Here is a 26794-nt window from a genome sequence, read left to right on the forward strand (position 1 = left end):
AGATTTTTCCCATTTGACCACTTCCTTTCTTATTCTAGTTACATATCTGTGCAGAAGCTTTTCAGTTTTAAGTAATAAAAATTATCTATTTTATCTTTTGTAATTTCTACTATCTCTAGTTTGGTTGAGACTATATCTCCTACCTCTAGTTGTATATATGAATCGTTTCTTTTCTATTTTTGTAGTATGATCTTTAATATCAAGTTTGTGCATCTATTTAGAAGATATTGTAGAATATAGTAAAAAGTGTTGATTTAAACCTAATTTCTGCTAGACTACTTTCCAGTTTTCCGAGTGTTTTTTTTTTTATCAAATAAGGAAATATTTCCTACGTTAGAGAGTTATGTTTTCTACTTTATCAAACGATGGGATTTTGAGTTCTATGGTTTTTAATTCTCTCTTATCTAGTGTATTCCATTGAACTTTCTATTTTTAATTAATACTAAATAGTTTTGATGACTTCCAGTTTTTATTATACTTTGAGGTCTGGAAATACTATTCCTTCTTTGTCCCTACTTCTTTTCATCATTTCCCTCCATATTCTAGGTCTTTTTTTATTTTTTAATGAACTTGTTATTATTTTATCAAGTTGTATAAAGTATCTATTAGCAATTTTATTGGTATAACATTAAAACATAAATTAATTTTGATAATATTGTTATTTTTATTACATTGGCACAGTCTGGCCATGAGCACTGAATATTCCTTCAGTATTTCATTTATTCTTTATTAAGGAGTGTTTTGTGATTGAATCTATATAAATCTTTTGTATGCCTTAATGAGTCAATCCTCACATATTTTATGCATTTTGTAGTTATTTAGAATGGGATTTCTCTTTTTTATTTTAATTATTTTCATGTGTTTTATTATCATATAGAAATGCTATTGACTTTTGAGGATTTGTTTTGTAACCTGTGACATTTTTGAAGCTATTAATCATCTCAATGAATAATTTTGCTGACTCCCTAGGATTTTCCAAGTAAATTATCATACTGTCAGCAAACAGGGAGAGTTTTATATCCTCTTTATCTGTCATTATGCCTTCAATTCCTTTCTATATTAAATAACAGTGGGGAAAATGGGCATCGTTGCTTCACTCATCTTTATTGGGAAAGCTCCTAGAATATTCCTACTGCATATGATGCTTGCGCCTAAACTTTGTAGCATTTGTTTAAGCATAAAAAAGGGTTGAATTTTGTCAAGGGATTTTTTTCATCTAATGAAATGAGGTTTTGAATGTTTTGGTTTTTAAGAACATTAATTGTGTTGAGCGTTTTCCTAACGTTACTTAGTAATTGAGTTAGTTCCCACTCAGTTAAAATTGATGATTTCTTGTATAAATTTCTGTAGTCTGTTTGATAGGATTTTGTTAAAAATTTTTGAGACAGTATTCATTAATGACATTGGCCTAAAGTTTTCTTTGTGTGTTTTGCCTTTCTCTGGTTTAGGTATTAAGATTTTACTTGTCTCATAAAAGGATTCTGACGGTATGCTTTCTTTCTCGTATTTGAGAGTGCTTTATGACGAAGAGAAACTAACTATTCTTTTAAAATTTGGTAGAATTCTCCTGTGAATCCATTAGAACCAGGAAGATTTTTTTTTGGCACTTCCTTTGCCATTAAATCTATTTCCTTTTTTGAGTCTGGTCTATTTGATTATCTGGTCTCCTGATAGTTTGAGTATTTTATATTTGAAGATGTTTTCTCCATTTCTTTTGTATTCTCAGTTTTGTTGGAATATAATTATGCATAATGTATTCATATTACTGTTTTAATTTTTCTGGTTTTGCTGTGATATCACTTTGCCTATTTGCTATTTTATTGATTTTATTTTCTCGTTTTCATTTTAATCAGTTTAGCTAAGAGTTTATCAATTTTACTCATCTTTTCAAAGAATCAGCTTTTAGTTTTACCCATCATTTCTATGTTTTTTTTTTACAATTTATCTATTGCCACTGTGAATTTTAAAAATATTTCTTCTAGTACTTATTTTAGGCTTGTTTATTTGTTAGCTTTCGAATTTTAAATGCAAATTCAGTTTACTAAACTTTTCTTCTTCTGTTTTAGTAATGCATTTGTGCAAGGTTATGATTTTCCCCCTGAGAATTGTTTTAGCTACATCCTAGCAAATTTGGTATATTGTTTCATCATTATAATTTTCTTTTATGTGGTTATTAACTGTTTATTTCACTTGTTCTTTGACCCAGTCATTATTTAGGATTTCACTGTTGAGTCTCCATTTGGGTCTATAGCTTGTGTGTGTGTGTGTGTGTGTGTGTGTGTGTGTGTGTGTGTGTGGTTTCTAAACTAATTACTATTTTTACAGTGTTATGACCTATAAGGGATGGATATTTATTATTTTGGATGGATAGTAATTAATTTTGCTTTTTTATATTTATTTACCTCTGTATTCTAGTATGTGGTCAATTTTTGTAAAAGTTCCACGTGGTGCTAAGAAATATGTATAAATATTTATTATCTTTAAAAGATGTCATAAAGCTTTTTATCTCCACTTTCTCCAGGAAATCAGTTCTATATTTTCCTTTTTGTTTCTTTTTCTGTTAGACTTACCCACAACTGAGAGAGAGATATTGAAATCTCCTGTTCAGTGTTGTATTACTGTCTATGTCTTCTTGAAGCTCAGATAATGTTTCCTTTATGAATTTGGATGCTAAGGCATCTGGAGTGTATAAATTTATTACTGATATTGGTTTGTTGTCTATATTTCCCTTCAGAATAATGTAGTTTCTGTGTTTATCCCCTTTTTTGTATTCTGAACATTTGTTTTTATTTTATCAGATTGATTATAGTATGATTGCCACCCCTGTTTTTTGGATTGGCTTGGTACATGGTCATTTTTATCCCTTTTTCTATTTAGAATATGTCTTTGTTTTTAAAAATGTGTTTCTTATATGCAACAAATCATACGGTATTTTTTCCTTATTCAAGATGTCACAGTTTTCCATTTTATTGTATTGTTTAATCCATTCCCACTTAAAGTTAGTAAAGTTAGGTTTAATATTTTCCTCTATCTATCTCTAATACTTTTTCAAGTTATGATTTCCCCCCTCCCTGCTACTATAAAAACAGCAGTATGTTCTTTCAATTACTTTAGCTTGATTAATTTATGGTGGCTCTGTTCCTACTGGTTCTCTGTTCCTCATTCTTGATCCCCTTTGTTGTTATCCCTTTCCTTTTGGGGTTTTGCTAATTAGTTCTTTATCTTTCCTGTTTTTATGTGGTTGTATAATTTTCCCTTATTTTTTCCCCTCTCAGTTAGTCAAGTATATTCCCTCTTCTAGTCCCCTTCAACTAGTCCTGTTGATTATTGTACATTTCATTTTTGGTATCCCTTTCCAAAAAGCAATTCTCTCACTCTCTTCCTTATCCATCCTCTCTTTGTGTCTACTCCAAATTCTCATCCCCTATAGCTATCTGGGCCCTCTCTTTTTTCTATATTCCTCATGCAATCAAAAGTGCAAAAGTATGTACTCTAGGCTCTCCTGCTATCTGGTTTCCGCCATTGCCTTGTTGATTCCCCCTTTCCAGTGTGCTTAACTTCCAGAACAATGCCAATTATTGTGGGTTTCAGAGAGAATACTTCCCCAGGGTAGGACCCTTTCCCTATTATGTCCCTGATTATGCAGTCCACCATTGATCTATATCCATCCCTGCTTACTTTTTTTTTACCCATTTGCCTCAACAACTCTTCCCTTAGTTTATGCTCTCCCACTTCCTCAGTTGTCAGTCAACCCCAAGAATTCCAACCTCTCTTCTCTCTCCCAGGGTAGCATGAATAGACTTTTCAAGCACCAAATCCCTCAGATCACACATAGTACAAAGTCTTTATTTCCCTCTATAGATCATCTCTTTTCACCCATTGAAGTATTCATCATTGTAATGCCTTCCTACCTCTAAAGAAAGGTTTCCTTCTTTTCTACTGTTTTACAATCCTTCTCTCCTCCTCACCTGCTGCCCTGTAGGTTCTTCTCTTTCAGAGATCATAGGGGTCATCTTCCCATTATTTCTAGCCCTTGATTTGACCCCTGCACATCACATTTTTTTCCTCTATCCTCTTGATCCCCTCCTATCACGTACCTTTCCCTGTTACAATGTAGTCCCCTACCCAAAAATTATTTCACCTGTGGACAGTGTATTACCAATTCTGTCCAAAATGCCCTAGTTCCACCTTGTCAGCCTTACCTCTACTGAATTTCACCTTCATCCCTCTTTCCTTGTACATCTTTTAAAGAAGTTTCTTATTGATCTGTCTCCTGTCACTTTGTTGCTGTTACCATCCTTGCCTACTTCATTTATTCATTCCTCTTACATTTCTGTTATTTGGGGTGTTCAAGAAAAAATAATTTCTCTAGTTCTGATTTTTATTTTTCTTAAATGCTCCAAATGCATCTTTATTACTGAACATCCATAATTTTTCATTTGTATTAACCATTTACATGGATAGATTTACATGGTAGATCATTCTCGGCTGCATCCTCAGTTCTATTACTCCTCACAATATATTATTCCATTCATTGCTATGTTTCCTGGAGGGTGAAGAATAATCTTGCATTATTCAAATTTCCCTTCCTTTGTATCTGGGGGTCTTTACCTTGGTAACTTTCAGACACTGTCATTTCTAATTTCACTTGTTAAATTTAACCACTATTTGTCTTGGGATTTACAGCTTTGTTCCCCTACCCCACCCCTGGATGTAATGCGTGAATTCTTTTCATGGCTATTTCATTTTCTGTACTGAGAAGTTTGGGGCAGTTTTCTTCTATTAATTTCTGCATTATGGCATCAAAAGTTTTTTTTCTGTATTCTTGTATTCTTTTCAGAGACCTATTACCTTAGGTTGTCTATACACATGTCTTCAAGATCAATATAATTTGCCAGCATAGTAAACATGTGATCTTTTAATATTCCTGTTTTGTTTTGTTTTGATTTTTTCCTTTACTTTTTCTAGATTACCTTAGATTTTGTAAATTTGCATTCCCAACCTATTGTTCTCCCTTTTATTTCATTGGTGAGACTTATTACAGGTTCCAATTTGTCTCTGCCCATTATATTTGCTGTGTAGGTCATCATTTTTTCTCTTTAATTCTCACTTTTCTCTTGAGTCACTTAGGAAGTATGTTGTGGTTCTATGTTCTCTTCACATTCCCCAGTGCCCTCTATCTCATTATATGTTGGGTCATTTTCCTTTGTTTTGCAGTATTTACCCATTCCCCAGAACTTTCAGCTAGACCAGCAATGGAAGATTGCCCAGAGCAGATGACTGAGAAAATGAATAAACAAAAGAGATACAGAGTTATTATTAGATCAGGAATACCTAAGACACAAACCCAGAAAAGAATGACTCCAAAACACCCAAAAGCAAAGCCTCAAAGAAGAACACAGTCTTCCCACAAGACCAATTCAAATTCCTGAAGGAAATGATGCAAGAGTTTAAAAAAGGATATAAATGAAATGAGAGCAATAGAAGAAAGATTTGGAAAAAGAATGAGAGCTATCAAGGAGCGATTTGGGGAAGAATAACAATTTAGCAGGAGTAACTTATCCAAGTAACAGACTTCCTGAAAATTAGAATGGATTAGACAAAAACTAAATACAAGACAATAAGAAATATTAAAGTCAAAAGACTTTAAAAACAAAAGAGAATGTAAGGACCCTCATAACAAAAACAGCTCACCTGGAAAAGAGTCCAAGAAGAGGTAATCCAATAATCACTAAATTACCTTTCAGCCATGACCAAAAAAATGTCTGCATGTGTATTTCAAGAAATCACTAAAAACTGCCCAGATCACTGAGAACCAGAGGACAATATGAAAATATAAAGAATTGACCAGTCACTGCCTACAAGATACCCTAAAATGAGAAGCCCAGGCACATTGTAACAAAACTCAGAGCTTCCAGGTCAAAGAGAATTCACTGCTGGCAGCCAAAAAGCAAAAGTTCAAATACTATGAAACCAGAAGTTGAATCACAAAAGATTCAGCAGCTACTATAATAAAGAAATAGAGAGGTTGAAATACAATATTACAGAAAAGAAAGGATCTAGACTTACAACCAAGTATAATTTATCCAGCAAAACAGATTATAATCTTATAGGAGAAAAATAACCTTTAAAAGAAATAGAGGATTTCCAAGTATTGCTGATGAAAAAGCAAAACTGAAAAGAAACTTTGAGGACATGTTAGCAAGAAGATAGAAGTAGATATTTTCTCTGATCCCTATGATCTTTCAAACCTCTCTAAAATTGAGATTATATGCCAAAGACAAAGCAGCTTCATCTGTCTCTATGGTCTAGAATACCTAGAATTCAAAAGAAGGTTTTGAAAAATGAGCTGATGTTCACTGACTGCACTCGTTTAGCAACCTTCCTCCATCTCTGATGTGACCTGTGGCCTGGGGCTGAATCTATCCCAATGCTGCTAAAGTCTCTATTCTGCTGGCCTAGTTCAGAGCTCTAGGTACTGAGTCTGAGTTACTGCTCATGCTGAGGGATTCAGAATTATTGGCCTGGGATGCATGGAGTGCGGAGTCCAAATCTAAATCTTTGGAGACTAATTTATCATCATTTCCATGTACCGCACTGTTCCCCAACAACTCATATAGACTTTCCCATTATCACATAACTCTAAATTTGAAGAAGGACTAAGAAACTGTTACATTCATAAAAATATACTCAGAAATCTAATGATAAATGCTAAGGAACTGTATTTCACTCCATGGAAAATTCCTTGTGCTTATTGTTATTTGGGATACAAAGAATACTGGTTGGGACTGAGAAGTTATTTATTCCTACATTTTGCTTAGAGTCACACAAACACACACATACACATACACACACATACCCACACACACACAAGCTTTGAACAACCTTACTATTGGTACATGGACAAAATTATCTCCCTGTCCTGCTCTTACCATTTTCACTATCCAGTGGTTGCTGCTGCACTTTGAACACAAATAATACCTTATTCATTCTTTCCATCATACATCCTCCTTACCCCCTTCCCTCTTTGAAGGCTTTACCTGAGCTCCTTGTATTCTACATTGGAAATACATTCAATCCATACTAATGGTCTTCAGTTTTTATCAGAGATAAACGATCTTTGCCAAGGTCATAAGAACAAATGCAGACTCTTAGGAAAAGCTTCATGTCTTGGTTTGAAAGGTTGCATTCAAAAGACCTTCAGGATATAAAAGGCAAAGTGACTTCAACTTAATTTATATCTCCATTAAAAAGTGAAGGACTGAATCAAGTCACATGGAACTGAAACTTGTAGTCTCACCAGTGAATCCAGATTTGGTAAATCTGAGGTTCATATCCCTGCCACCAACTAGCTCTCACAGTCAAAACATCGTATATGAGCATTTTATTGAGTATGGTAGCAGCTGTTTGAAGAGGGAAGGAAAATGCCTTTTCTTAAAAAAAAACTATTTAACTTTATCATCTATTTTCTAAAATTATTTTGTCAAAGTCTATGGGGGAAATTTCAATTATTGCCAAGTGATGACTGAATTCCTTCATTCATTCGCTCACTTGAAAAATATTTCTTATCTACTATATTCAAAACTACTAAGTGAGGTGGGAAGATAGAGATTATTACCCTCAAAGAATTTATAATCCAGTAATACATGTCCTTCTTTAATTAATTTCTTTTACTTTGAGAACAAAATCTATTTGGTTATGAAACAGATCTCGATATACAAAGTGAACTTGTTCAGGGGAAAGCCTCAACGGTATATACAAATGACAGTTTGCCCATTGGGCCATAAGAGAACACAGAGTTGTAGAGTATAATAGATTTTTATTTTATTAGTAGCTAATCTGAAATTACTTCCATTTAATGTTAAATTCCTCTAAGGTGAATAATGATCACCAAACAAACGTAAACTTGAAAATTCAAAACCTGAGTCTTTTCATTCTTACAAGTAGTTATTTATCCACACAGCCTGGTAGAAATATGAAGAGTTTCAGTCTATAATCCATTGTACTGAGTTTAATTCAACAAATATTTATTAAGCACCTATTCTGTATAAGACAAGAGGCATTACAGTATGGTAGATTGAAGGCTAACCTCCAACCCAGAGAGACCTGGGTCCAAATCCTCAACACCATAAACATCACAAGCATTTTTAAAAACACTTACTGTGGGCCATGTACTATCTTAAGTGCTAAGGATATGAAAAAAGTAAAAATATGGCCCTTCCCCTCAGATTTCACATTCTAATAGGAGAGACAGCACCCATACAGCTATGTAATATGCATTGTGTATATGAGTGCATATTCGTAGAGAAAGGAGAGAAGAGAATTAATGATCACAACAGCAACAATCATAATAATAATTGTGCAATTGACTATGAATATTATCTGTACTATTTGACTTCGTTGCAAGGAATATTATGACATTTCCACCTTAAAATTAAGAGTGTACGTTTCCATCTTCCTACATAATGTTAATTGCCTAATCACCAATTCCAAAGGTGATAATTAATATATATCTTACAATAAACTTGAATGGAGGAAAAGAAGCAAGCCACTGCTCAACATGTGGCTGCAGGTACAAGGTGGCTGAGATCACCCCAAAGTGATTGTGCAAACTCCTTTGTATTATAGCAGAATGAGGCTAATTCACACTAATGACAGAGAAGCCCACTGTGAATTAGCAAATTTCACAAATTAGCAAGTTAGGAAAAAAAACATAATTAAAAGAATTAAGGACATTGCGTTGTGGCATGTACTGTGCTCATTTATTTTGACAAGTATAATTTAATTTTACTTAGGGTAATATTTCATAGTATACTAATGAATGCACTGTTGTATCTTTTGTAAATGTAATGGAATATTAGTAATATGAGCCCTCACCATGGCTCTCTGTTATTAAATCTTGGCTGACAGGTGAAGACCACCATTGGGGTTTTATGAAGATTGGGGGATTTCTGGAACAGTAAAGTGAAAATGAGTGCGATTTTGTTCAATTACATTTGATATTATGTATGTGTTAGTCATAACACAGAAGGACAGACTCTAGACTATGGCAGATTTGGGAAGTTTGGGGATATATAAGCTAATGAGAGGGGGTAGGAGGATTGCATACATTTATCTTACTCTGGTATTAACAAAAATGACTCATTTGAGTGTTTTCATCATGAAATTAGAACCATCATTACAATAATGAAAAGTGAACGAGTTTTTTAAATATACTTTTATTTTGCATATTACCCTTCACTAAGGACCTCTGATCTTGCCTCATTGAGGCACAGAGGTGACCCTGGGCTTTTGGAGCTGATGCCCACCAAACATGGGGTTTTGCACATCCCAACAAGCAGAAAAAGTTTGAGTGCAAACTCAGTGATAAGACTATTTGCTTACTGTCCAAGGGCCAGCCAGGTTAAGCTTGGAAAGATTGGATTCCTTAGAGATTTACCACCAAGTAATGGTTTCTTTTGTCCATGTTAACTTGTGGAGATCATCTACTAAGGCACAGAGAAGATATGAGCTGGGTCAGAGATAAAATCAAAAAGCCTTTTAAATACTAGGAAAAAATGTGCATGTTTTTGTGAAGGTAGACCAGTTACTCCATTGGTATAGGGAATTCACAGTGAGGATGTTCTTTCTACCCATGCAGAATGGCAACATCTTCAATGCATAGTCCTAGAAAGTAGCCTGGGATTCTGAGAGTTTAAGCGGCTTACCCAGGGCACACAGGGAGTGCCAGAGTAAAGACATGAACCTAGGTGTTCCCGACTCCAAGACAGGCTCTCTCTCCTCTGTACTATGCTGCCTCTGGTGTCTTTCACACTACACATGCATCCCCTCAAGGTCAATACGTCCAGGACCAAAGTCATCATACTGCCCTCAGAACCAGGTCCTCTTCTGGATGATCTGTTTTCTGCTAATGACATCATTCTATCAATTACTCACTTGTTTGCACCTGCCCCCCATGTTTCATCTCATTGTCATATTCCTAGCACGGGCCATCTTCAAGGCACTTGTGGGTTATTCATGTTTTTTATAATGTTCTATGCAGATTATTTTCATAAGTGGTAAACATTTTATGTTTATTTATAACAACTATTTATAATGAGCATTACTCTTTTTATTGCTTTTTGGATCCACTACAATTTTGATTCATCTGAAATTGTCTAATTCCATGATTTACTTCTAGATAGCATTACTAGGAAAATACAGGTGATAAAGAGATGGCCTTTGAGGCCATGAACAACTTGAGGTCAGTAAATGTGCTGCTATACTATCCAGTGCAGGGTCAAGTTCATTGTCTATCTACAGTGCCTGTACTTATATATGCACTGATACATTCAGTCAATGCCCTGCTTAACCAGTTGCTCAGTTAGATGAATTTTCCTGTGACAAATCTGACATAAATTCCTTCTAATTCTTATTTAATATATTCAAATTCTCAGATGAATCTGTAGTCCCATGGATGTGGGGCATTCCCTCCAGTGATGCAGATTACACATATGCCTGCCTGTTCTAGATAACCTGGGCCTGTGTCCTCCTCTATGTTGGCCACAGGGCAGCTAACTGATAAGCCACACTGGTGATGATACTCCCACGGATCTAAAAATTCACAAGTTTCTCACTTTCTGACTCATTACAGTAGGAATTCTTAACTTGGAGGTTCTACAACCTGCCCATGGACATATTTAAGGGGGTCAGTGAACTTGATAGAGGAAAAAAAATCTTTACTAACACTAAACTTTTGTTTCTTTTGCAATCTCTATATTTTATTTTATCCATTTAAAAGTATTTTGAGTGTATTAAGTAAGTAAGAAGGGATTCATAGGCTTCATCAAACTGCCAAAGGGGTCTATGACACAAAAAGGTTAAGAACCCTTGCCTTAAGGTAAAAATTTATTCTCTGCATGCATATATATATTATGCATGTAGGCATGCAAGTGTGTATATTGGATATACATGTATGCAGCATGCATAGGCTATACAAATGTGTATATATTCTGTAATATATGCACATGTATATGCAATCTTCACATCCACAAAATACCATCTACATATACACATAATATATGCATACATAGGTGCTTTCCCCCAAAATTTTAAAATGTAAGTATGTGAATACAAACATTTATATTTTACTAATTTAATAAGACAAAATACTGTTTGAGGATGGAAACTGAGATATTATATATACATATACATATATATAGGTACAAACTACTTGTTTACTTTTGTGTAAAAATATATATTACATTTACCACAATAATATAAAGTGTATATGCATTAATGTATTCATACATGCAGCATGTACATGTATGAAATGTATATGCACTAATACATGTTTCATACATGCATGTGTGTGCCTCTCTATGTATACAGCTTTATATATAAGCATATGTGTATTTTATACCATGCATTACTATGTACGTATGCACATGAGTACACATATGATAGACACAAGGACTCATCCTCAAACAAAATGAATACAAATATCAAAACAAATGTAGGAGTATAAAGGAGGAGGGATAATATAGAATAATATGGTGGAAAAATAATATACTGGGAAGCTAGGTGGTACAGCAGCTAGAATGCTAGACTTGGGGTCAGGAATACTTATCTTCTTGAGTTCAAATCTGGCTTAAGACACTTACTAGCTGTGTGACCTTGGGCATGTCACTTAACCCTGTTTGCCTCAGTTTCTTCATCTCTTAAATGTGCTGGAGAAGGAAATGACAAACCATTCCAGTATCTTTATGAAAAAAAACCAAAAAGAGGTCACAAAGTCTTGGACACAACTGATAAATGACTGAACAAATAGAGGGAAAAAATCAGGATTAGAAATTGGGAGGTCTGGGTTCTAATCTCATTGTTGTCATTAAATTGCTCTGAAGGACTTGGACAAGTCTCTGGACCTTTCTTTGGGCCTCAGTTTACTCATCTATGCAATAAAGAAGAAGTCGAATCAGTCAGCCTCTCAGGTCTTCTCTACCTCTGAATTTCAGTTTCTGTTTTAGAATGTGGAATAAAAGGTATTTCTTCTGTTTATTCCTTAGTGGTCCAGTAAATTACTAGGCTCTAGTCCCTTGGCTCTTTGTGAGGCCATGCTGGCCAGCCCACTGGCATCTCAAAGTTGGCACCACATCATTAGCAGGAGAGAACAACAGTAGCACAGCAAAGAAAAATGCAGGTCAATACTCAGGTGTCCGTCATTCCCACGGGCTCCACTTGGCATTATCTCTGAGCTGGAACAGCCTGCAAAATTCCAGGCCCCCCATCAAGGGTTAAATAAAACAGCCCCAGGACCCCACGGAAGCTGACCAAAACCTTGTGTGGAGAAAGAGCCAATTCTGAAGCACATTTGAATGAACTGTCCCACCATTTAACACTTGAACTTTCAGCTGCTGAGATTTGGAATGAGGAAGCTTAATTAGTCAGGAAGACATGACAACATTCTGTTAGAGTGAGATTACACACACCTATGGGGTGTTAGGAGGCTGGGAGTACAACGGGGAACTTCAAAGACCTGGAAAGTGTGTTATCACACAATAGCACACATGAGAATGCTCCCAGAGATAAAACACCCAAGACAAACGATGTCTTTAATTGAAATGCAATGGAAGAATAAAGACCATAGAATTCTAAATATATTTTCTGCTCAAATGTTCCATATGTGTACAGTGAGCAGGGTTAACAAAGAATTATGAATATTTAAAAACATAGCAATAACTTATATTTCTATAGGGCCTTTCTCCAGGGACCACAAAAGCCTGTACAGACCACATCATTGTATTATAATTCCTATTTTGTCTCTAATTCATTATTTATAGCTCAACATTTATGCAAAATGCATATGTCTTTATTTGTAAAAGTAGAAGAAGGATGGCAAGAATCCACCGGGGATTCTTTTCTACATAATGATGCTTCTAATTATGACTGAACTCACAATATAACAGAAAAGCAAAGTTCTATGAATTCCTAATCACTTCTCAGGGTCTAGCGAGTGGGGAACCTTGTCTATTTTCTTTCTCACCCTCTCACCCATGTTTGTCTGCTGACTTGCTGGTGTTTTAGGATCTTTTCAGATCATGCTGCATGTGGCCTTAAGGAGGGAAGATTCATTCAACAAGCACATGCAAGGGGCTTACTCTGAGCAGAGGACTATTCTGGGCGCTAAGTGTAGATGATACAAAGCTAAGATTAAATACTGTCGTCATGGGCCTCATCGCCTGTTAAGGGACAGGACACAAGCAAAGAAAACTACAATACACATTACACCATAAAGGTACTCGATAAAGGAGAAAAAATGATGCGTGAGATTCAGGGAGCAAGGTTGTTAGCAAACAAGCATAAATTTGTCACAAAAGATAACAAAAGGAAATGTCATTTACCCAGCTGACTTAATCTCTGGTTTATGGAGAAGATTTTTATTCCTTTTATTATCCTCAAATTCAAATTGTGACAGATGATTAAGGCAATAGATGACAGACAGGCAGACAGACAGACAGACAGACAAATGAAGCATTTACTGGGCATCTGGCATTGTGCTAAGCCCTGGGGATACAAATTCTCTGTATAAGCAATCAAGATAGTCCCTATCTTCAAGAAGTTTATATTCTAATGAGGCCAATATATAATACATATTGTGTGTGTGTGTGTGTGTATACACATGCACACATATACATATATACGCATATATCATAATATTCCATGTTGCATTATAAATATGTAATATAGCATATAATATATTGTATAATAATATAGTATGTAATATGGTACTATAATATATATTTTATAATACATATATTATATATGTACATATTGTATATACTATATAATAATATACTATATAATGTAGTATATCATATGTACTAATATACTATATTATAATAAATAATAATATATAAAGTATATGTGATAAAAGATAATTGTATATAACATAATTTATGTGTATATACATATATAACATATAATGAGGAGCTGGGGGAAAGAGGGAGGCTATCTGGGATGGGGCAAGGTGGCTAGCAAGAAGAAGTCTGGAAAATGAAGCATGGATAGGTCCCCTCCTGAAATAGCCAATCACCACTCAAGAGAGTTAGGCCTCAGAGCAGAGGTTTCTCCAAGATAGGAAAGTCGATGGAGAGAGAGGAGAAGTCTAGAGAGTCAAGTTTGTTTTCATCCTTTTCACACTTGAGGAAGAATGAGGTCACAAAAGTGAGAGATGACCGAGGCAAAGGATTTAGAATTGGAAAAGATCTTAGAGACGATTTCATATAATTGCTTCATTTTACAAAGAGGGAATTTGGATTCAAAGAAATAAAGTAACTTTTCCTATCTCCCACAGGTAGAAATGGGAAAGAGTCAGAAATAGAATTTAGGTATCCTGACTCCCAGCATCCCCTTCTTTACCCCTTACAGATCTAAATTCGACTTATCGTTCATACCCAGAAAATGGCACTGACTTTTAGAGTTGGAGGGACCCAAACGGGAAGAAGGCTTTCCAGAAATAAGGCACAATGTGAGCAAAACCAAGGAGGCAGGAGAATGCAGGATGGACTGCATAGCAATCTGGCTGAAGTGTGGGTAGGAGAACGCAATGTGATCAGATTGGAAAGATCGTTTGGTGTCAAATAGTGGAAAACCTTAAATTCCAGGCAGAAGAATTTAAATTTCACTCGGGTCAATAAGGAAATGACTGAAGGTTTTTTGAACAGAAGAATGACATGATCCTATCTGTGGCTGATGATTAGTCTGGCTGTAGTATGATGAAATGAAAGAGAGCAGAGTGGTGGGAAGAGCTATGAGTCTATTCAATAGTCATGAATATGTTAATGGGGATATGTCTTAGGATACCAGAAGAATAGAGAGGACAAGGTAGGAGAGATACAGATGATGTATGAATATCTCACCCAACAGAATTATTTTGTTAAGTCTTGTTGCCTTTGGAATTTATTATGCCCTGCAAAGTGAGAGCCTTCCCTGATTAGAGTTATTCATGTGGACTTTGTGTTACTTGATTTTGTTGCATTGGAGTAGACATTGTTTCAATAGTTTTTTGGTTTGATTTGGTTTTTTTTTTCCCCTTGTGCTCTTATTCTTGCAGTATTTTACAAAGACTATAGCACAGACGGGAAGTTTGTTTTCACTTGTTGAATTCTCCATGGGAAATTTTCCCAAAGGATAAAACCTAGCAATGTGAAAGCATCCAGGATTTATGAGGCCAGCAACTCTTGCACTGTATCTCAACATAATATGATGATCTCACTATACAGTGGGTGGAATTATGATAATCCTTTCCGGCCTTTCAGGGGTGCTTATATACTTTTCAAAGTGCTTTCACAATCCATAATCTCATGCATTTGGCTCAATATTTGAAAAAAAATAACATAGGTCTAGAAACCTATACTTGGGTATGGTTGTGAAGAACAAATGAGAAGTATTTAGTTAGTGCTATATGATATAAGGCACTATAATACCCATTTACGGATGGAGAAACAAGGCTTGGCATGGTATACTGACTGAATAGAGAACTTGACTTGGAATAATGGAGATTTAGCTTCAGATCTACCTCAGACACATGCTAGCTGCCTATTTTATTCTTCATCAGTTTATAGAGCTCTTCAATATTGCTCATTTTTATAATATTGATGTTATGGTATAAATTGTTTTTTTTTCTGGTTCTGCTTACTTCACTCTGAATCAGTTCATATAACTATTTGATATGGGTTGCTTAACCACTGTAGATATTCTCTTGGAGATCATCTATTTCCCTATTTTTTTACAAGACAATAGTATACTATCACATTCATAAACGAGAATTTATTCATCATTCCCTAATTGATATGCATGCCTTTATCTTCTCATTTTTGTCACCATGTAAAGAATAGCTATAAAAGTTTTGCACATATAGGACCTATTCCTCTTTCTTTGATCTCTTTTGGATATAGGCCTAGCAGTGGTATAGGTGGATCAAAGAGCATGTACTCTTGGTATTTTTTTTTGTTTATGATTCTAATTTGCCTTCGAGAGCAGATATATCCAGTTGAAAGTCCATCAATAGTACATCAATGTGCCCATTTTCTTACAGCCCCTATCACATTTATCATTTTCCTCTTTTGTCATAGTGGCTCCTTCAAGGCAGGAAGGTCTTTCGACTTTCTTTGTATCCCCAGAGCTTACAATAGTGAAACAGAGTAGGTACATAATAAATGTGTATCAGCTTACTGGTATGTGTAAGGTAGACTCACAGAATTGATTTAATTTCTCTACTTAGAAGTGATTTGGAACATTTTTTTCATATGGCTATAGATAACCTGGGTTTCTTTATTTGAGAAATGCCTACTCATATTCTTAGAATATTTATCCATTGGGGAATGGCTCTTATTCTTGCAAATGTGAATCAATTCCTTATGTAGGAAATGATACCTTTATCAGAATGCTGGCCCTGGTGTCAGGAAGACCTGAATTCAAATCCAACCTCAAACACTTCCTAGCTGTGTGACTCTAGGCAAGTCACTTAATTCTGTTTGCTTCAGTTTCCTCAACTGCATAATAAGCTGGAGAAGGAAATGGCAAACCATTGCAGTACCTTTGCCAAGAAAACTCAAAGGGGGTCACAAAGAGTCAAACATGACTAATTGACCAAAAACCAAAAAAAAAAAAGCCACAAAGAAACAGTGTTTTAGGGGGATTTGTGCAAAAGATTCTTGATTTCACATAATCAGAATTATCCATTTTCATTTTTATGATCCTCTCTCTATCTCTGGTTAGGTCTACATAGGTATTTTCCATGAGTTTCTATTGTGCTTACAATATGAACTAGATTATAAATCCATCTGAAGCTCGTCTTGATGTATAAGGTATGAGGTGTTGATCTAAATCTAATTTCTTCCATACCGCCATCCACTTTTCTCAGCAGGTTTTGTCAAATAGAGAGTCCTTATCCCAGTACTTGGCTTCTTTGTATTTATTGATTACTACGGTACTAGATATATTTGTTTCTGTAGGTTGTGTAGCTAATCTGTTCCACGGATGGAGTTCTATTTTTTAACCAATAAATACCAAACTGTTTTGAGAATTACTGCTTTGTAGTAGAACTTAGATCTGGCAGTGTTAGCCCCACTTCTTTTCATCATTCCCTTAGGGATTCTTGACCTTTTATGACTTGATGTGAATTTCGTTATCATTTTTTCAGTTCTGTAAAGTAATCCTATGGTAGTTCGGTTGATAAGGCATTGAATAAATAGATTAATTTAGGCTGTTAGTTTCATTATATTGACTCATCTTACCCATCAGCAATTAATATGGTTCAATTGTTTTACAGATGAGAAAACCAAGATCTAGAGGAAGCAATCCATTAAAGTCAGGTAGTAAAGAGCAAAGTCAGGAAACCGCACCCCCTCACCAAGCCTTTTGACTATAATATATACATGGCATACCCATACATACATGCATGTGTATATGGGTGCATATACAAATATACATGCATATATACATGCAGATGTGTGCATTTATATATCTCTGTGAATATACATATCTATACATACACACATATATCAGCAGCTACAGCAAAGTTAGACCTTTTACTCATTGCTCTTGCAAACTGTTATGCCTACAAAGGAGGGCATTAGGATCCAAAGTCTGCGCACAATTTTTCCAATTCAGTGATGGACAGCAAGGAGTAAAGGAAGCCTCCTTATGCCCTTAGCCCTCAATCCATTCAAAATTCTGAAATTCTCAGACCTTCTCCCCATTTATATGGACTCTCAGCTCCACCCCAGGCTCATTTTTTTCTGAATTCTAGTTTTACACATTCACTTAATTCTCTGTTGATGCTACTTATTTCACCACAGATGTTGAGGGTGGGGTGGGATGGGGGTGGTCAGTGTCTTTCCTCCTGACTATGCATCTTTCATCACCAGCATCAAGAAAACATTGTGGTGCTCATAAATGCAGCCAGAGAATAGTTGGTGGCCTTGGACAGCTCCCTGTGCCCTGCTGAATTCCCTCCACAGCTGTGTTCCCTCTGCAGGCACTCTAGGACTTTGACATATGTTTACAGAAAGAGCAAGTTGGCCTCTCTACCATGGAAGAAGGTGAAAGGGCTGAAGGAATACCTCTCTACTTACCAGTTTATCAATGAAAATGAAGTGCTCCTTAAAAAAAGGAGAGTGCTTCAAAGAAAAACAAAAACAAAGAATATTCAAAGGCAAAAGGGAATCCTTGTGTTAAGAAGATACAGAGTATAAGAATGTGGAACAAAGAAGGAATACAAGAAGGATTCCTGATCATTTGAACCTATGTAATAGGTATGTACCTCTTTTATAGAATGGCAGTAGACCCTTTCAGCAAGGAGGTTATTGTATTCTAAGGACCCGTGATGCAGATGCACAGACTACATCAAGAAAGGGGTTCTCCAGTAATGGTCAGAAGAAAAAGATCCCAAGTGGTAGTGGTTGGTGACTCCCTGATGAAAGGTGTCAAAGTAGCTGTATCACATTATATTGTAAAGCTAGAATTGGAAAGGACCTCTGAGGCCATGTAATGCAGCCTTCTCAGTTAATATACTAGGAAACAGGGGCTCAGGGAGTTAAGTGACTTGTTCAATGTCACATAGGTAGTAAATTTTGGAATAACTTCCCCTGACTTCAGAGCCAGTGCTCTGTACTAACCTGCTTCCTATTTGTTGACCAACTATAGAAAAGAGAAGTCTGTATCTTCATGTGGTGTATATCCAGAATGAGACAGAGAATCTCTTAGGGTATATGGGCCCTGATATCCATGATTCACTTCTGGTGATTTACATGGGGACAAAGGATAGCTCTAGAAGGAGCTTTGAATGCATTATCCTAAGGAATAGAGTTGTGAAGTCATAAGACAAAAGTGCTTTTTGCATCTGATAATGATCAAAAGTAGGATTTCAGAATCAAAAACAGCAGATATAGGAATAAAAAGATGGTATCTGAAAATGGACTTTTTATTTCTGGGCCTAACATTAGATTTAAGTTTGATGGAAGCTAGAGATGGAGTCCTGGGCCTGGGGTCAGGAAGACCTTTGTTCAAATCCAGCCTCAGAAACTTCTTATCTCTGTGACCCTAGACATGTCATTTAACCTCTGTTTGCCTCGGTTTTCTCAGCTGTAAAAACAAGAATAATAACAGTACCTGCTTCCTGGGGTTATTGAGAAGACAAAATGAGACATGTGTAAGGCATTTAGCACAGTGTCTGGCACCTAGTAGGCACTATATAAATGCTTATTCTCTTCCCTTTCCCTCCCCATCTTGATGGGCTTTTGCTTGACCAGGGGTGAAGTGCATCTAACTAGGGTTTGAAAACATATATACCATGAATTTTACAAACCTGATAAATAGGGTTTTAAACTGAAAATAAAAAAGTTATGGAGAAGATTCTCCATATATCTTTCAAGAGAGACAGCACAAAGCTTCAAAATGTGAAAAATGGCTCTGGAGGGTTCTTAATTGTGTGTGGGGGAGTGTGTATGTGTGTGTGTGTGTGTGTGTATGTGTGTGTGTGTGTATGAGAGAGAGAGAGAGACAGAGAGAGAGAGAGACAGAGAGAGACAGAGACAGAGAAACAGACAGAGAAAAAAGAGAGAGAGAGAGAGAGAGAGACAGAGAGAGAGAGAGACAGAGAGAGACAGAGACTTTTGGCAGTCAGAAGCATATGGACCCTTCTCTGAATAGTGTTTTTTTGAAATGTGCAAAATAAAATGTGTATAATTGCAAAAGGAAACCATTTATATTGATATGCAGTTATTTAATTTTTTTAAGCCCATGGGCCCCAGATTGAGAAACCTTGCTTTAGGGGGCAAAAGTACCCTAAGAAATCAAAGTTTCAGAAAGTTTTAGTCTCAGTATAAAGAGAAAGTGGCTTATAATTAGAGGTGTGCCAAAAAGCAATGATATGCCTGTGGAGGTAATGGATTCCTCTCACTAGAAGTCTTTAAACAGAAGATGGATAAGCTTTGTCAGTAGTATCTCAAAGAAGCTTCCTTTTTAGGTACTCATTGGACTTGATGCTCTTTGAGTTTCTTTCCAACCCTAAGATTCCATGGTTCTTGACTACAAACCTAGTGGTCTGCTGTTTCTACTAAAAAACTCAACATGGTGAAAGGGAGCAGATAAAGAAGGAAGGAAGGAAATAGACACTTATTAAGCATTTCCTATGTGCTGGACATTATTATGTGCCGGAGATACAAATACAAGCAAAAAGAAAGGCAGTGTCTACACTCAAAAAGCTTACGCTCGAATGAAGGAAGACAGCACACAAAAGAAAGCTGAAAAAGTTGAAGAAAAGATTAAGTTACCCAGCCTGGAGAATGGTTTTGAAGTCTAGAAAGGAAGAACAATCCAGAAGGGTTGGAAGCTGGCCTAGGCCCCTCCACAAAATAGAGGCTTCCAGAGAAACTCAACAATGGGATAAGGGACAGGCTTACAAGAGAAATGTTCCATGTTGAGAAGGCTGCAGGGGTGGTTGGATGTTCCAGGGAGAGGAGGCTTCAGGTCCTAAGGCAAGTTCCAGGATGAGACAGCATGGTTTGGAAGAGCCAAGAACAGGGCCAGGAACAAAATGAAGGAAATGCTAAATCTCAGTTAAAGGATAGTGAAAATAAAGATAGATAGATAGATAGACAGACAGACAGATAAATGGAAGATTTATAGATTAGGTGAAATTTTAGTAGAGGGTAGAGGATAGTGAAAATGAAAATATAAGTATATGTGTAGATATAGATACACACACACACACACACACACACACACACACACACACACACACACTCCTCTAAACCTTGTGCTTTGCCCCAACTCGGATCATTGGGCTTTAGAGATGGAAGGGAATTTAGAGATTATAGGATTATAAATTTAGAGCTAAAAGGCACTTTAAGGATCATCTAGTCTAACCTTCCTATTTTACATACGAGGAAAAGAAGTCCAGAGAAGTTAAAAGCCTTACTCAAAGTCACCCAGTAAGTGCCAGAACTAGGATCTGAATTCAAGTCTTCGAATTCCAAATTCAGCACCTTGTGCATTGCACCGTGTTGCCTCCCTTCACTAGGCCATGCCTCTTTCCCATTCCATTCTACAGAGGCAGAAATGAAAACCACAGAAGGAAAAGGAACGTGTTCAAGGTCACGAAGCTAGCAAATAACACAGTTGTGATTCAACCCACATATTCTAGCTAAATATTTACTCCTCAATGAAACTCAGCTTCTGCTGCCACATGAATGTAAATGATTTTTTAAAAATCAGATTATGTGTGCAGAGTGTATGTCTGAGACTAGTCTAAAGAGATTCTAAGAATCCTGGTTGTTCTAATCTGAAAAGATCCTGAAGAACGTCTATAGCTGTAATTTTGCATGTCAGGAAAGCCAGGATCAAAGGGGAATGGCCTGCTCAGGATAGTAAGGAGATGAATTCTAGTCACAACTTTTCTATGAACTGGATGTCAAGATACTGATGAAATCATGGTCTTGATTCCAAAAAAAATCCTAGCATTACTTTAGTTCTAAGCGTGTACTGCTCTCTGGACACAAACCTCCTCTGACACATACTGCTTTTGGTGACCAGGTGTAAATTAATTCACTCCATACAACTTTTTCAGGCCCTAGATTACAGATAAATTGATGGCCTGCATCAGGATATGGAGTTTCCACATGGAAAATTTTCCGTTGTTGTATTGATCAAATGAGATAATATATAGAAATATATGCATGTACATATTGTATATTTACATATATGAACATCCCATATTCATGTATGTGTGCCTGTGTGCATATATACATATCTAAGCTATCTATAGAACTTTGCTGGTGAATAATTATTCCCATAAACAAAACTCATGAGCCCCCAGTGATGTATTTCCCATTAACAAACCAGCCACTAATACTCACTTAATCTTAACCAAAACATTTACTGAAAATGCCAAGAAAATACATAATATTTACATAACGTTCTACCCATAAACCTCATTTACATTCTTCCATCAATGTAAATAGTTTCTATGAAGAGGGTAGGTACCTACTTAATAAGTCAGGGTAGTAAAACACACATATATGGATAATATATGGCCAGGGCAACTCATAACTGTGAAACTGTAGACTCTGATATCTTCTTTCAGTTTCAAAAACTGTCCCTAAGAATTCCTTGATGAGCATAGTTTCTGTGTTGAACATACACTTCCATGGCTAAGCTGAGCTTGATCATGCCACCTTTGACAATCACTTCACTGGAGGTAATGTCTCGGCTAAATTAATCTATTCCCAGGGCAGTTTCTCTCATTCTGTTTCCAAATTGTTCCTCCGTTTATCATAAAGAACAGAGCAGGAGGAGGAAGGTGAGAAAATGGCGTCCACGGACTATAGTACCTACAGTCAAGCTGCAGCCCAGCAGGACTACAGTGCTTATGCAGCCCAGCCAGCTCAAGGATATGCACAGACCACCCAGGCATATGGGCAACAAAGTTGTGGAACCTATGGGCAACCTACTGATGTCAGCTATACACAGTCTCAGACAACAGCGACATACGGGCAGCCTGCATATGGAACCTCTTACGGACAGCCTCCAACAGGTTATACTAGACAAACTGCACCTCAAGCTTACAGTCAGCCTGTCCAAGGATATGGGACAGGAGCCTATGATACCACCACTGCTACAGTTATGACCACCCAGGCATCCTATGCAGCACAGTCCGCATATGGCACCCAGCCTGCTTATCCCACCTACGGGCAGCAACCAGCAACCGCCACACCTGCCAGACCCCAGGATGGTAGCAAGCCCGCTGAGACTACCCAGCCTCAATCTAGTACAGCAGGCTACAGCCAGTCCAGCCTAGGATACGGACAAAGCAACTACAGTTACCCACAGGTGCCCGGCAGCTACCCCATGCAGCCAGTCACCACACCGCCATCCTATCCTCCAACCAGCTGCTATTCCTCCACCCAGCCGACTAGTTACGATCAGAGCAGTTACTCCCAGCAGAATACCTATGGGCAACAGAGCAGCTATGGACAGCAGAGTAGCTATGGTCAACAGAGCAGCTATAGGCAGCAGCTCCCCACTAGTTATCCCCCCCCCAAACTGGATCCTACAGCCAGGCTCCAAGTCAATATAGCCGGCAGAGCAGCAGCTAACAGCAGCAGAATGCGTCAGGGATGGCAGGACCATCCCAGTAGCATGGGTGTATACGGGCGGGAGTCTGGAGGCTTTTCCAGACCTGGAGAAAACCGGAGCATGAGTGGCCCTGATAACCGGGGCAGGGGAAGAGGGGCATTTGATCATGGAGGCATGATCAGAGGTGGGCGGGGAGGAGGAGGAGGAGGACGCAGTGGAATGGGTGCTGGAGAGCGAGGTGGCTTCAATAAGCCTGGTGGACCTATGGAAGAAGGACCAGACCTTGACTTAGGCCCACCTGTAGATCCAGATGAAGACTCGGAAAACAGTACAATTTATGTACAGGGGCTGAATGAAAATGTGACCGTTGATGAGCTGGCAGACTTTTTCAAACAGTGTGGGGTTGTCAAGATGAACAAAAGGACTGGGCAACCGATGATAAACATTTACTTAGACAAGGAAACCGGAAAACCAAAAGGAGATGCCACAGTATCTTACGACGACCCACCTACTGCAAAGGCTGCAGTAGAATGGTTTGATGGGAAAGACTTCCAAGGGAGCAAACTCAAGGTGTCTTTTGCTCAGAAGAAACCTCCAATGAACAGCATGCGGGGTGGCATTTCGCCCCGTGAAGGCAGAGGGATGCCCCCTCCTCTCTGAGGAGGTCCTGGGGGGCCAGGGGGGGCAGGAGGTCCCATGGGTCGAATGGGAGGCAGAGGAGGAGACAGGGGAGGTTTTCCACCAAGAGGACCCAGGGGTTCCCAAGGAAACCCTTCAGGAGGAGGAAATGTCCAGCACAGAGCAGGAGATTGGCAGTGCCCTAATCCAGGTTGTGGAAACCAGAATTTTGCCTGGAGAACAGTGTAATCAGTGTAAGGCCCCTAAGCCAGAGGGATTTCTTCCACTGCCCTTTCTACCTCCAGGTGGCGATCGTGGCAGAGGTGGCCCTGGTGGCATGAGGGGTGGCAGAAGTGGCCTCATGGACCTTGGAGGGCCTGGCGGCATGTTCAGAGGAGGCCGAGGTGGAGACAGAGGCGGCTTCCAGGGAGGCCGAGCTATGGATCTAGGAGGCTTTGGTGGCAGAAGAAGAGGAGGACCTGGAGGTCCTCCCAGACCTCTCATGAAGCAGATGGGAGGCAGAGGAGGTGGGCGTGGAGGACACGGAAAAATGGATAAAGGCGAGCACCATCAGGAGCACAGAGACCGTCCCTACTAGACGCAGAAACCCCGCAGAGCTGCATTTACTACCAGATTTATTTTTTTTTGATAGAAAATTAGGAAGGTTTAATAAAAATGTAGGCATTGTTGGCTCTTACATTACCATATTCTTTTTTTAAATTTATTTATTTATTTTTAGTTTACCACACACGGTTCTACATAATTTTGAGTCCCAGATTTTCTCCCCTTCCTCCCCACTCCCTCCCCAAGATGGCATGGAATCTCATATAACTATCACGTATAACTTTGCATTGAATTAATTTGTGCACTAGTCAAGTTGTGGAGAAGAATTATGACCAATGGAATGAATCACGAGAAAGAAGAAACAGAACCAAAAAAAAAAAACCCAAAAACAAAAACAAAAGAGAAGCAAAAAAGGCGAGCATGTAGTGCACCTCGATCTGTATTCAAACTTCACAGTTCTTTCTCTGGATGAAGATAGCATTCTACATCGTGAGTCCCTTAGAGCTGTCCTTGCACCTTAGGTTACTGAGAAGAGCGAAGTATGTCAGGGTTGGTCCTCACAGAATCCATACATCTGTGGCTGCGCACAACGTTCTCCTGGCTCTGCTCCGCTCATTCAGCATTATGTCGTGTAGGTTTTCCAGGTTGTTACGAAGTCTGCATCATCCCCATTTCTCATGGCACAATAGTATTCCATCACCTTCATATACCACAGCTTGTTCAGCCATTCCCCAATTGATGGGCATCCCTTTGATTTCCAATTCTTGGCTACCACAAAAAGAGCCGCTATAAATATCCTTGTACATATGGGTCCTTTTCCCGCTTGTGTGATTTCTTTGGGATACAACCCTAGAAGTGGTATTGCTGGGTCAAAGGGTATGAACATTTTTATAGCCCTTTGGGCGTAGTTCCAAATTGCTCCCCAAAATGGCTGGATCAGCTCACAACTCCACCAGCAATGTAACAATGTTCCAATTTTCCCACATCCTTTCCAGCTTTTATCATTTTCCTGTTTTGTTATTTTAGCCAATCTGACAGGAGAGATGTGGTATCTAAGAGTTGTTTTGATTTGCATTTCTTTAATCAGTAGTGATCCAGAACATTTTTTTCATATGCCTATAGATAGCTTTAATTTCTTCCTCTGAAAACTGCCTGTTCATATCCTTTGACCATTTATTTTTTAAACCAGAAAATGTTTTAAATTTATAATTCCATATATATAATGTTGGCCACAACATTATGATTATTCCTTGTCTGTACTTTAGTATTTTTCACCATTTGTGGAGAAACATTAAAACAAGTTAAATGGTAAAAAAAAAACAGAGCAGATTTTCTCTGTTCATTTTTCTCATTCTCAGTGGCAGATGAGTTATACTTAAGCCAATTAACTCCTCTTAAAACTCTCAGGGCTACCTACACCACCGACAAGGAAATCATCAAGGGATACCTCTTTACATGTATGTAGTATGTAGGTATACATGTATACTTATGTCCTATACATGTATGCATCATTATATATAAGACATTTCATGTTATGTAGGACTGAGTAACTTTTATGCCACTTACCTGGAGAAATTGTTAGAAAGACCAAATGAGATTATGTGTGTGTGTGTGTGTGTGTGTGTGTGTGTGTGTGTGGTGTGTGTATTCATACAGTATGTATGTGAGTTGATTGTTGTTGTCCTTTGTACTTTAAGAAGACCAAAATGACATCATTATATCGTCAATGTACAATGTGTCCAACTGTGGCTGGTTAGACCAGTACCAGCTTCAAAGGCTCTAGCACAGATTGGATACGTTTGTATGAACATTTGGAATGGAGTTGTCTCTAAATTTGTATATCTCACATTTCTTTTGAGCTACAACAATTCCGCTTTGCTCATAGAGCACAGTATCTTCTTTGGCATTCCATGCTGAATGGTCCTGTGTCAGTGTCTCCCAGGTCTCACAAATGATTTCAAAGTTCTTCAGAGAGACCTTGAGAATATCCTTATATTGCTTCTTCCGAACTTCATATAAGTGCTTGCCTTGTATCAGTTCTCTGTAAAATAGTCTTTAGGCAAACGTATATTTGGCATTGGAACAATGTAGCATTTGAATGCTTGGCAGTTCAGCTCAAGAAAGGACCTCGGGGTTTGGTATCTTATCTTGGCAACTGAGCTTTAGAATCTTCCTAAGATAATTCAAATGGAAGTGATTCAGTTTCCTGACATGGCACTGGTAGACTGTCCAGGGTTCATAGGCATACAACGAGATCAGTGCAACAGCCCTATAGACCTTCAGTTTGGTAGGCAGCCTAACATCTCTTCTCTCCCTCACTTTCCTTCAGAGACTCCCGAACACTGAGCTAGCTCTGGAGATGAATGCATCAACCTCATCATCTATGTGTACATACCTGGAAAGTATGCTGCCAAGGTAAGTGAATTTATCCACAGTATTGAACATTTCTCCATTTTCTGTAACTGTTGGTTCCATGTGTGAATGGTGTGGTGCT

General features: G+C 37.7%; 1 pseudogene; it reads left to right on the plus strand.

Annotated features, from left to right (window-relative positions):
- Nucleotides 1-22350: 22350 nt before the first annotated feature.
- Nucleotides 22351-24334, plus strand: LOC118843894 (annotated as a pseudogene).
- The last annotated feature ends 2460 nt before the right edge of the window (nucleotides 24335-26794 follow it).

The sequence above is a fragment of the Trichosurus vulpecula genome, chromosome 3 (genome assembly GCF_011100635.1).
Source record: "Trichosurus vulpecula isolate mTriVul1 chromosome 3, mTriVul1.pri, whole genome shotgun sequence".
NCBI classification, from domain to species: domain Eukaryota; kingdom Metazoa; phylum Chordata; class Mammalia; order Diprotodontia; family Phalangeridae; genus Trichosurus; species Trichosurus vulpecula.